Source organism: Hyla sarda, chromosome 7 (assembly GCF_029499605.1).
Source record: "Hyla sarda isolate aHylSar1 chromosome 7, aHylSar1.hap1, whole genome shotgun sequence".
NCBI lineage: Eukaryota > Metazoa > Chordata > Amphibia > Anura > Hylidae > Hyla > Hyla sarda.
Window position 1 is genome coordinate 210583925 of NC_079195.1, and position 13796 is coordinate 210597720.

General features: G+C 45.5%; 1 protein-coding gene across 6 annotated transcripts in view; it reads left to right on the forward strand.

Moving 5' to 3' along the window:
* Positions 1-2385: 2385 nt before the first annotated feature.
* The window catches only part of SSX2IP (SSX family member 2 interacting protein), a 43120-nt gene continuing 31709 nt past the window's right edge, over positions 2386-13796 (forward strand). For 2 of the 6 annotated variants that reach the window (XM_056532534.1, XM_056532536.1), the window contains exon 1: positions 2387-2552. The gene's annotated coding sequence lies outside the window, so the exon portion shown is untranslated. Of the gene's footprint in view, positions 2578-13796 lie in introns of all 6 variants that reach the window. The other 4 variants (XM_056532538.1, XM_056532535.1, XM_056532533.1 and 1 more) reach the window with 4 other exon arrangements.

Genomic DNA, 13796 nt, shown 5'->3' on the forward strand with positions numbered 1-13796 from the left:
CAGGGATAATACACACAGTGATGTCACAGTACAGGGATAATACACACAGTGATGTCACAGTACAGGGATAATATACACAGGAATATCACAGTACAGAGATAATACACACAGTGATGTCACAGTACAGAGATAATACACACAGTGATGTCATAGTACAGGGATAATATACACAGGAATATCACAGTACAGGGATAATATACACAGGAATATCACAGTACAGAGATAATACACACAGTGATGTCACAGTACAGGGATAATACACACAGTGATGTCACAGTACAGGGATAATACACACAGTGATGTCATAGTACAGGGATAATATACACAGGAATATCACAGTACAGGGATAATACACACAGTGATGTCATAGTACAGGGATAATATACACAGGAATATCACAGTACAGGGATAATACACAGTGATGTCATAGTACAGGGATAATACACACAGTGATGTCACAGTACAGGGATAATACACAGTGATGTCATAGTACAGGGATAATACACAGTGATGTCATAGTACAGGGATAATACACAGTGATGTCACAGTACAGGGATAATACACAGTAATGTCACAGTACGGGGATAATTGATGTCACAGTACAGGGATAATACACAGTGATGTCACAGTACAGGGAGAATACACACAGGAATATCACAGTACAGAGATAATATACACAGTGATGTCATAGTACAGGGATAATATACACAGGAATATCACAGTACAGGGATAATACACAGTGATGTCATAGTACAGGGATAATACACAGTGATGTCACAGTACAGAGATAATATACACAGTGATGTCATAGTACAGGGATAATATACACAGGAATATCACAGTACAGGGATAATACACACAGTGATGACACAGTACAGGGATAATACACACAGTGATGTCACAGTACAGGGATAATACACACAGTGATGTCACAGTACAGGGATAATACACACAGTGATGTCACAGTACAGGGATAATACACACAGTGATGTCACAGTACAGGGATAATATACACAGTGATGTCACAGTACAGGGATAATATACACAGTGATGTCACAGTACATAGATAATATACACAGTGATGTCACAGTACAGGGATAATATACACAGTGATGTCACAGTACAGGGATAATACACACAGTGATGTCACAGTACAGGGATAATACACACAGTGATGTCACAGTACAGGGATAATACACACAGTGATGTCACAGTACAGGGATAATACACACAGTGATGTCACAGTACAGGGATAATACACACAGTGATGTCACAGTACAGGGATAATACACACAGTAATGTCACAGTACAGGGATAATATACACAGGAATATCACAGTACAGAGATAATACACACAGTGATGTCATAGTACAGGGATAATATACACAGGAATATCACAGTACAGAGATAATATACACAGTGATGTCACAGTACAGGGATAATACACACAGTGATGTCACAGTACAGAGATAATACATAGTGATGTCACAGTACAGAGATAATACACAGTGATGTCACAGTACAGGGATAATACACAGTGATGTCACAGAACAGGGATAATACACACAGTGATGTCACAGAACAGGGATAATACACACAGTGATGTCACAGTACAGGGATAATACACACAGTGATGTCACAGTACAGGGATAATACACAGTGATGTCACAGTACAGAGATAATACACACAGTGATGTCACAGTACGGGGATAATACACACAGTGATGTCACAGTACAGAGATAATACACACAGTGATGTCACAGTACGGGGATAATACACACAGTGATGTCACAGTACAGAGATAATACACACAGTGATGTCACAGTGCAGGGATAATACACACAGTGATGTCACAGTACAGAGATAATACACAGTGATGTCACAGTACAGAGATAATACACAGTGATGTCACAGTACAGGGATAATACACAGTGATGTCACAGAACAGGGATAATACACACAGTGATGTCACAGAACAGGGATAATACACACAGTGATGTCACAGAACAGGGATAATACACACAGTGATGTCACAATACAGGAATAATATACACAGGAATATCACAGTACAGGAATAATACACAGTGATGTCACAGTACAGGGATAATACACAGTGATGTCACAGAACAGGGATAATACACACAGTGATGTCACAGAACAGGGATAATACACACAGTGATGTCACAATACAGGAATAATATACACAGGAATATCACAGTATCAAAATCACAACTCCCATCGTGTACATAACGCTCTCTCCCCCGCTCTCACTCAACACTGTCTAATAGGCCCCGCCCACAAGCAGTAGCAGGTGTCCCAGCTCTCTCCCTTCCCGACATCCTTCGCGCTGCGAAACAGGTGCCGAGGCCCCGCCCCTCCGCTCCCTGGTTGCCTGGTGACCAGCCAGGTCCCGCCCGCCGCTCTTTGGTTACTTAGTAACCGCTGAGGCCTACGGGGCCGGTAGTTGGTGGGACGAGACTATAAACCGCCTTAGGCCAAGGAACCCCGGGCTCTGTGCTGCCGTGTATCCCGGTGAGGTGGAGGAGAGCAGGTACCGGGCTGGTGAGAGGCGGGAGGTGCGTTAGTAGCGTCACATGGGGCCGCAGCCATGTGCACTGTGCATGACACTATCCCTGACACCTTCTAGTGAGGGGGCTACTGCTTGTCAGGGCATGCTGGGTATAGTAGTCCGTCATTTACTGGTTGTCAGCCCGTGTCTGGCGCTGTAGGTGTCATTTATTAAAGGGGCAGGCACACTTTGATTTTTATATGGGGCTTCTACGTTGTTTTCCCAACCAGGGTGCCTCCAGCTGTTGCAAAACTACAACTCCCAGCATGCCCAGACAGCCGTTGGCTGTCTGGGCATGCTGGGAGTTGTAGTTTTAAAACAGCCAGAGGGGCACTGACTGGAAAACACTGGTTGTCATGATTAAAATTCTGTGCAGCAAATGGGGGAAAATGATACGATTTTGACCCCTGTTGGAAAAGCCAAGATGGGGTTAAAAGGGGGTACTCTGATGGAATGTTTTTTTTTTTTTTTTTTTTTTATCAACTGGTGCCAGAAGGTTAAACAGATTTGTAAATTACTATTATTAAAACATTTTTTTCCCTTTCCAGTACTTTTTAGCAGCTGTATGCTACAGAGGAAATTCTTTTGTCTTTGAATTTCTTTTTTGTCTTGTCCACAGTGCTCTCTGCTGACACCTGGTGCCCGTAACAGGAACTGTCCAGAGCAGGCGAAAATCCCCATTGCAAACCTATGCTGCTCTGGACAGTTCCTGACACGGACAGAGGTGTCAGCAGAGAGCACTGTGGACAAGACAAAAAAGAAAAGAATTTCCTTGGTAGCCTACAGCTGCTAAAAAGTACTGGAAGGTAAAGATTTTTTTTATAGAAGTCATTTACAAATCTTTTTTTACTTTCTGGCACCAGTTCATTTAACCCCTTAAGGACTCGGGATTTTTCCGTTTTTGCACTTTCGTTTTTTCCTCCTTACCTTTTAAAAATCATAACCCTTTCAATTTTCCACCTAAAAATCCATATTATGGCTTATTTTTTGCGTCGCCAATTCTACTTTGCAGTGACATTAGTCATTTTACCCAAAAATGCACGGCGAAACGGAAAAAAAAAATAATTGTGCGACAAAATCGAAAAAACGCCATTTTGTAACTTTTGGGGGCTTCCTTTTCTATGCAGTGCATATTTTGGTAAAAATTACACCTTATCATTATTCTGTAGGTCCATACGGTTAAAATGATCCCCTACTTATATAGGTTTGATTTTGTCGCACTTCTGGAAAAAATCATAACTACATGCAGGAAAATGTATACGTTTAAAAAATTTTCCACGTACGGGGCGGTATGAGGACTCATTTTTTGTGCCATGATCTGAAGTTTTTATCGGTATGATTTATGTTTTGATCGGACTTTTTGATCACTTTTTATTCATTTTTTAATGTTATAAAAAGTGACCGAAATACGCTTTTTTGGACTTTGGAATTTTTTTGCGTGTACGCCATTGACCGTACGGCTTAATTAATGATATATTTTTATATTTCGGACATTTACGCACGTGGCGATACCACATATGTTTATTTATTTATTTATTTTTTTTACACTGTTTTATTTTTTTTATGGGAAAAGGGGGGTGATTCAAACTTTTATTAGGGAAGGGGTTAAATGACCTTTTATTAACACTTTTTTTTAACTTTTTTTTTGCAGTGTTATAGGTCCCATAGGGACCTATAACACTGCACACACTGATCATTGTTATCCCATAGGGACCTATAACACTGCACACACTGATCATTGTTATCCCATAGGGACCTATAACACTGCACACACTGATCATTGTTATCCCATAGGGACCTATAACACTGCACACACTGATCATTGTTATCCCATAGGGACCTATAACACTGCACACACTGATCATTGTTATCCCATAGGGACCTATAACACTGCACACACTGATCATTGTTATCCCATAGGGACCTATAACACTGCACACACTGATCATTGTTATTCCATAGGGACCTATAACACTGCACACACTGATCATTGTTATCCCATAGGGACCTATAACACTGCACACACTGATCATTTTTATCCCATAGGGACCTATAACACTGCACACACTGATCTCCTATGCTGATCACTGGCGTGTATTAACACGCCTGTGATCAGCATTATCGGCGCTTGACTGCTCCTGCCTGGATCTCAGGCACGGAGCAGTCATTCGTCGATCGGACACCGAGGAGGCAGGTAAGGGCCCTCCCGGTGTCCGGTCAGCTGTTCGGGACGCCGCGATTTCACCGCGGCGGTCCCGAACAGCCCGACTGAGCAGCCGGGATACTTTCAGTTTTCTAAAGGGTTAATACCGCACATCGCCGCGATCGGCGATGTGTGGTATTAGCCGCGGGTCCCGGCCGTTGATTAGCGCCGGGACCGACGCGATATGATGCTTCATATCGCGGGAGCCGGCGCAGGACGCAAATATACGTCCTGCGTCGTTAAGGGGTTAAAAAAAAAATAATAATTTTCACACCGGAGTACCCCTTTAATAATGTCCATGGTGAAGGTGGGGGGTGCCTCTGCTAAAAAGGATGTACTCTGATATTCCAGATGTACACTCCATGTAAATCTGACTGATCTAGAGAGCAGCGGCGCTTGCTGTGTGTTCCTGGTAGATAAGTGGTGTCATGTGTTCAGGCTTCATTGTAGCTCAAGAAATATTACTGCACCCATCATGCCCTGATGGCCAATCAGGACACACTGAGAGTTGTAGTTTTGCAACAACCGATGTGAAGGAACCCTATTTAAAGGGGTATTCCAAGAGAAAAAAACTTTTATATATCAACTGGCTCCAAAAAGTTAAACAGATTTGCAAATTACTACTATTAAAAAAAAATCTTAATCCTTCCAATAATTATCAGCTGCTGAAGTGGAGTTGTTGTTTTCTGTCTGGCAACAGTGCTCTCTGCTGACATCTCTGCTTGTCTCGGGAACTGCACAGAATAGAAGAGGTTTGCTATGGGGATTTGCTTCTACTCTGGACAGTTCCTGAGACACGTGTCATCAGAGAGCACTTAGACAGAAAAGAACAACTCAACTTCAGCAGCTCATAAGTACTGAAAGGATTAAAAAAATTTATTAAATAGAAGTAATTTACAAATCTGTTTAACTTTCTGGAGCCAGTTGATATATATATATAAAAAAAAATTTTTCCTGGTTAACCCCTTTTTTAAAGCAACTCCAGCTGTTGCAAAACCACAACTACATTTGATACGTGGCGGCGGGTAAACATGTGAGTTCAGCAGCGGGTGGCTCTGTGAGCGGCGGCAGGCATGTGAGCAACTCAGCGGGCGGACATGGGAGTGGCGGTGGCTGGCGGCAACATGAGCAGTGGCTGGTGGAGAGAGTGCTGAATAATGTGCGGCGCGAACCCCGTAGCTGCACCAGCCGTCATCGGCTGTTCCCCCGTGCGCTCAGCGCTCTGATGTCGGCTGTTCCCCCGTGCGCTCAGCGCTCTGATGTCGGCTGTTCCCCCGTGCGCTCAGCGCTCTGATGTCGGCTGTTCCCCCGTGCGCTCAGCGCTCTGATGTCGGCTGTTCCCCCGTGCGCTCAGCGCTCTGATGTCGGCTGTTCCCCCGTGCGCTCAGCGCTCTGATGTCGGCTGTTCCCCCGTGCGCTCAGCGCTCTGATGTCGGCTGTTCCCCCGTGCGCTCAGCGCTCTGATGTCGGCTGTTCCCCCGTGCGCTCAGCGCTCTGATGTCGGCTGTTCCCCCGTGCGCTCAGCGCTCTGATGTCGGCTGTTCCCCCGTGGGCTCAGCGCTCTGATGTCGGCTGTTCCCCCGTGGGCTCAGCGCTCTGATGTCGGCTGTTCCCCCGTGGGCTCAGCGCTCTGATGTCGGCTGTTCCCCCGTGGGCTCAGCGCTCTGATGTCGGCTGTTCCCCCGTGGGCTCAGCGCTCTGATGTCGGCTGTTCCCCCGTGGGCTCAGCGCTCTGATGTCGGCTGTTCCCCCGTGGGCTCAGCGCTCTGATGTCGGCTGTTCCCCCGTGCGCTCAGCGCTCTGATGTCGGCTGTTCCCCCGTGCGCTCAGCGCTCTGATGTCGGCTGTTCCCCCGTGCGCTCAGCGCTCTGATGTCGGCTGTTCCCCCGTGCGCTCAGCGCTCTGATGTCGGCTGTTGTGGAGCTCCGGGGTGGTGAAAACTCCTGCGTCCCTCATGGCTGACAGAACCTGGAGGGAAGCAGGAGATTTCATCACACAGGCAGTGCAGGTCTTTACTTACCCCGTCCTCACTCCCGGCTACGCACTTACACAGGCAGAGTGGGGGCCGGGAGCGAGCATACATGCAGCCCTGTCAATTACCACCTGTGTCCATGTCGTAGGTGATGACAGCTGGACACGGCCGGACTGGTATGTGTCCAGGCAGGCAGGGGGACATTTTTTTTTCAGTTTTTTTTTCAGCATGAATTTGTGAAAAATCTCTGATGAAAGCAATTGTAAAACTTATGGTTTTGAAATGCTTTACAACATATCAAAAGTTTTTGTATCTGACAGTGCCCATTTAAGGCCTCTTTCACACTGTTGTTGTCGCACGGTAGTGTGACGGCCGCCGGGGAGAATAATGGGAGAAATGTTATTTTTTACTCCCATTGAAAAACAGCGACGCCTGACAGACCCTATTGACTATAATGGGGTCCATTGGGACCGGTTATTGCTCGTAACAGCCGTCAAACTAAAAAAAAAAAAGTTTAAAGACCATACTAAAGGGGGAACAACGGCAGTGTGAAAGAAGCCTAACCCTATTGTCAACGCATGATTCTTCATAACCCTGTTAGTGTCCGCTGATATGTGTTATGGTGGTCGCTGACTGGCATTGTTTCACCCATTGGGTGTTTTTTTTTTTTTTTTTTTTTAACGGCACAGTGGAATTACCCCTTACAGGAGGTCTAGTCTGGTAGTAGCAGGTGCTCCAAGGCCTCATTCACACAGCAGAATTTCCAAATTTTCCATAGGCTTGTATTGAGGGTTCGGAGCGTGACGTCACACGGGGGCGGAGCCGTGATGTCACTATGCTCTGTCCACGCTCCGGGGGCTGATGCGGCGTGGAAAATCACGGGGGTCCCCATTGGCGGGACCCCTGCGATCAGGCATCTTATCCCCTGTCCTTTGGATAGGGGATAAGATGTCTTAGCGCCGGAGTACCCCCTTAACTACTTCATTGCTGCTGTCAGTAGTGACCACAGCAATCAATTAACTGGGGCTCCCACTGTCAAGCCACCAGTGCCACAGGCTGCTGGTAATGTGCCATGGTAGTCGGGGAGCTAATGATGAACACTGTATTGCAACTAAAACAATAAAACCAAAAAAAAAATATATATATATATATATATATATATATATACACACATATACATGCAGAAAATCAGTGGAAAAAAATTGGTCACTATGGCTCCAAATGGACCTGCTGTTTATTTGGTGTAAGCTGTCACTGTAAATCGGTTCCTTCCGATTGCTGGTATAAGGAACACTGGTGGCAAGTTTGTGGTAGTGCCCAGCATGTGGATCCAGTGGTACGTTGCTTTTTGTTGCATGGGTGCTACAGATATCCCAAAATGAGTAGCTGTTCATGGTGTTTTATCCAGTGACACCCTCTACGCTGAGTGACCCATAGGACAGTGTTTCCCAACCAGGGTGCCTCCAGCGGTTGCAAAACTACAACTCCTAGCATGCCCGGACAGCCAACGGCTGTCCGGGCATGCTGGGAGTTGCAGTTTTGCAACAGCTGGAGGAACCCTGGTTGGGAAACACTGCAGTAGGAAGATACTGTTATCAAACCCTTGTAAATGAATATAACCGCTCTCCTCATAGGAACTTATAATACATTTCAGTGAGTGCTGATGCTGTGCTACCTGTCATCAAATAATCCAGTGTTTCCCAACCAGGGTGCCTCCAGCTGTTGCTAAACTACAACTCCCAGCATCCCTTGGCTGTCCGGGCATGCTGGGATTTGTAGTTTTGCACTGGTTGGGAAACACTGGAGCTCTGGGAAAGGGGGGGGGGGGTGACTCTGACCCCTGTGGGGTATTAATTTGAGATGGGGGGGGGGGGGGGGGTTTGACTTGTACTTTAATTGTCATTGGAACCTGTTACCCCTGGTGTTTTATTTAGGTTTACATGGACACCTTCCTGAACAGATGCTCTCCCTGACAGCTGAAAGGTCTTTGTTTATCCAGCTGATGCCTCTGTTTACAGGTTTATGGTGTTAATCAATGGGAAGGTCAGATCCCTTTATCTACAAAAAGAGGATGTGACCATTGACCCATTGCACACTGCTGCGTCCATATACAGTATTTTTATGGCACAGGCCCTATATGGCAGGCAGCACATGGAATCTCTATGATCCCTCATGGTATCCTGCCCAATAGGGCATCCAAAGGGCACCGTGTTCTTATAGACTCTGTTCACATCTTCATTAGTTTCCCTTTTTTTAGGGTGCGTTCACACGCTATTATTAGCAGCGAGTTTCACGCTGCAGGAAACCTTCTGCAAGTTACGCTACCATTAATTTAAATGGGTCCGCGGACAGTACGCAAATCTGAAACTATTGCGGACGGTCTGTGGACCCATTCAAATCAATGGTAGCGTAACTCGCAGCGTGAAACCCGCTGCTAGTAATAGCGTGTGAACGCACCCTTAACCCCTTAAGGACCAGGCCATTTTACACCTCAGGACCAGAGCGTTTTTTGCACATCTGACCACTGTCACTTTAAACATTAATAACTCTGGGATGCTTTTAGTTATCATTCTGATTCCGAGATTGTTTTTTCGTGACATATTCTACTTTAACATAGCGGTAAAATTTTATGGTAACTTGCATCCTTTCTTGGTGAAAAATCCCCAAATTTGATGAAAAATTAGAAAAATTTGCATTTTTCTAACTTTGAAGCTCTCTGCTTGTAAGGAAAATGGATATTCCAAATAAAAAAAATTTTGATTCACATATACAATATGTCTACTTTATGTTTGCATCATAAAAGTGACGAGTTTTTACTTTTGGAAGACACCAGAGGGCTTCAAAGTTCAGCAGCAATTTTCCAATTTTTCACAAAATTTTCAAACTCACAATTTTTCAGGGACCAGTTCAGGTTTGAAGTGGATTTGAAGGGTCTTCCCATTAGAAATACCCCACAAATGACCCAATTATAAAAACTTCACCCCCCAAAGTATTCAAATTGACATTCAGTCAGCGTTTTAACCCTTTAGGTGTTTCACAGGAATAGCAGCAAAGTGAAGGAGAAAATTCACAATCTTCATTTTTTACACTCGCATGTTCTTGTAGACCCAATTTTTTTATTTTTACAAGGGGTAAAAGGAGAAAATGTATACTTGTATTTGTAGCCCAATTTCTCTCGAGTAAGCACATACCTCATATGTCTATGTAAAGTGTTCGGTGGGCGCAGTAGAGGGCTCAGAAGTGAAGGAACGACAAGGGGATTTTGGAGAGTACGTTTTTCTGAAATAGTTTTTGGGGTGCATGTTGCATTTAGGAAGCCCCTATGGTGCCAGAACAGCAAAAAACCCTCACATGGCATACCATTTTGGAAACTAGACCCCTTGAGGAACGTAACAAGAAATTAAGTGAGCCTTAATACCCCACAGGTGTTTCACGACTTGTGCATATGTAAAAAAAAAAAAAAAAATTTTCTCACTAAAATGTGTTTCCCCCCAAATTTCACATTTTTGCAAGGGTTAATAGCAGAAAAGACCCCCCAAAATTTGTAACCTTATCTCTTCTGAGTATGGAAATACCCCATGTGTGGACGTCAAGTGCTCTGCTGGCGCACTACAATGCTGAGAAGAGAAGGAGCGCCGTTGAGCTTTTGGGAAAAAAAATTGTTTGGAATGGAAGTCAGGGGCCATGTGCGTTTACAAAGCCCCCCGTGGTGCCAGAACAGTGGAACCCCCCACATGTGACCCTATTTTGGAAACTACACCCCTCACAGAATTTAATAAGGGGTGCAGTGAGTATTTACACCCCACTGGCGTTTGACAGATCTTTGGAACAGTGGGCTGTGCAAATGAAAAATACAATTTTTCATTTTCACGAACCACTGTTCCAAAAATCTGTCAAACACCTGTGGGGCGTAAATGCTCACTGTACCCCTTATTACATTCCGTGAGGGGTGTAGTTTCCAAAATGGGGTCACATGTGGGTATTTTTTTGGGGGGGTTTATGTCAGAACCGCTGTAAAATCAGCCACCCCTGTGCAAATCACCAATTTAGACCTCAAATGTACATGGTGCGCTCTCACTCCTGAGCCTTGTTGTGCACCCACAGAGCATTTTACACCCACATATGGGGTATGTCCGTACTCAGGAGATATAGCGTTACAAATTTTGGGGGTCTTTTTTTCCTTTTAACGCTTGTGAAAATAAAAAGTAAAGGGCAACACCGGCATGTTAGTGTAATTTTTTTTTTTTTTTTTACACTAACAAGCTGGTGTAGCCCCAACTTTTCCTTTTCCTAAGGGGTAAAAGGAGAAAAAGCCCCCCAAAATTAGTAGTGCAATTTCTCCCGAGTACGGAGATACCCCATTTGTGGCCCTAAACTGTTGCCTTGAAATACGACAGGGCTCCAAAGTGAGAGAGCGCCATGCGCATTTGAGGACTAAATTAGGGATTGCACAGGGGTGGACATAGGGGTATTATACGCCAGTGATTCCCAAACAGGGTGCCTCCAGCTGTTGCTAAATTCCCAGCATGCCTGGACAGTCAGTGGCTGTCCGGAAATGCTGGGAGTTGTTGTTTTGCAACAGCTGGAGGCTCCGTTTTGGAAACACTGCCGTACAATACATTTTTCATTTTTATTGGGGGGACAGTGTAAGGGGGTGTATATGTAGTGTTTTACTCTTTATTAGGTGGTAGTGTAGTGTAGTGTTTTTAGGGTACATTCACACTGGCGGGTTACGGTGAGTTTCTCGCTAGAAGTTTGAGCTACGGCGAAAAATTTGCCGCAGCCCAAACTTGAAGCAGGAAACTTACTGTAAGCCTGCCCGTGTGAATGTACCCTGTACGTTCACATGGGGGGGGGCAAACCTCCAGCTGTTTCAAAACTACAACTCCCAGCATGTACTGACAGACCGTGCATGCTGGGAGTTGTACTTTTGCAACAGCTGGAGGCACCATGGTTGGAAAACCTTCAGTTAGGTTCTGTTACCTAACTCAGTATTTTCTAACCAGTGTGCCTCCAGCTGTTGCAAAACTACAACTCCCAGCATGTACTGATCGCCGAAGGGCATGCTGGGAGATGTAGTTATGCAATAGCTGGAGGTACGCAACTACAACTCCCAGCATGCCGAGACAGCTGATTGCTGTTTGGACATGCTGGGATTTGCAGTTTTGCATCTGGAGGGCTACAGTTTTAGAGACCACTGCAAAGTGATCTCCAAACTGTGGACCTCCAGCTGTTGCAAAACTACAATTCCCAGCATGCCCTGACAGCAAACAGTTGTTTGAGCATGCTAGGAGTTGTAGTTTTGCAAGATCTGGAGGGCTACAGTTTAGGGACCACTATATAGTGGCTCAAACTGTAGCTCTCCAGCTGTTGCAAAACTACATATTCCAGCATGCCCAAACAGCAGTCTGGGCATGCTGGGAGTTGTAGTTTTGCAACATCTGGAGGGCTACAGTTAGAGACCACTGTATAATGGTCTCAAACTGTACCCTCCAGATGTTGCTAGGCAACTCACCGGCTTCCGTCGGATCCAGCCGCACGTCATCGCCGCCCGCCGATCTCCGTCGCCTGCAGCCTCCGACGCCCGCCCGGATCGGTAAGTGGATCTTCGGTGCCGGTCCCCGTCGTTTCCCCGTCCCGTCCTGCCCTGCCTATTGTGGGAGGGCAGGACGGGGAAAACGAAAGTAAACCCCCCCGCCCCCGATCTGCTATTGGTGGTCGCGTCTAGACCACCAATAGCAGGGATAGGAGGGGTGGCACCCGTGCCACCTCACTCCTATCGCTTCAGGGGGATCGTGGGTGTCTTAGACACCCGCGATCCCCCTTAAATTCCGGGTCACCGGGTCACTATAGACCCGTAATGACCCGGAATCGCGCAAATCGCAAGTGTGAATTCACTTGCGATTTGCCGCGATCGCCGACATGGGGGGGGGGGTCTGATGACCCCCCTGGGCATTTGCACGGGATGCCTGCTGAATGATTTCAGCAGCCATCCCGCTCTGATCCCCGCCCGGCGCACGGCGGGGACTAAAACTGCCCATGACGTAAATGTACGTCCCTGGTCCTTAAGACCCAGGGTGTCGGGACGTACCGTTACGTCATGGGTCCTGTAGGGGTTAAAGGAGTACTCCGGTGAAAAACTTCCTAAAATGGACAGAGATGTCAAAGAAAAGAATTTCCGCTGTAGTATTCAAGTATTCAGCAGCTAATAAGTACAGGAAGGATTAAGATTTTTTTAATAGAAGTGATTTACAAATCTGTTTAACTTTCTGGCACCAGTTGATTTAAAAAAAAAAAAAAAACGTTTTTCACCGGAGTACCCCTTTAAAAGAGAACCCACACACCATCCAGGATCCAACCATACGCCTGACACCAGCTACTCCTGATATATATATATATTTTTTTCCCTATTGGTTTTTGCTTGGGGTAAAAACTTAATGCTGCATATAATTATCTTTTTTATTTTTTTTTTTTCTACAAATGTGACAGAATCTGTGACGGCGCCTTCAGTGCAGATGTGAACAGAGCCTTAGATCTGTGGTCCCCAAATGGTTTTGCAACATCTGGAGGTCCACAGTTTGGAGACCATTGGCTTAGATGAAGCATTACACAGTTCCCAATTAAATCAATGGTTTTCTTTTTGTAACATATGGATGTGCCCTGTCTTTTTCCACACGGCGGAGTTCAGCAGAAAAATTCCACTTGTTTTTTTTTTTTGTTTTTTTTTAATGCCCGGAATTTCTGCAGGCGAATAATTCTGTATTGTGCATCCGGTCTTAGAGTAGTAGTCTCCTAAGGTAAGATGAATATCACGACCAGGGGACTGCTTCTCTGAGAGGTGTATCCCAATGTTTGCCAACCAGGGTGCCTCCAGCTGTTGTGAACCTACAACTCCCAGCATGCCCGAACAGACTTTGGCTGTCTGGGCATGCTGGGAGTTGTAGGTTTGCAACTGCTGGAGGCACCCTGCTTGGGAAAGCTTAGTGTATCCAGCTGAATATTACCTATCCATTACAACCTATAAATCTCAACTGGTTATAAACTACATCTG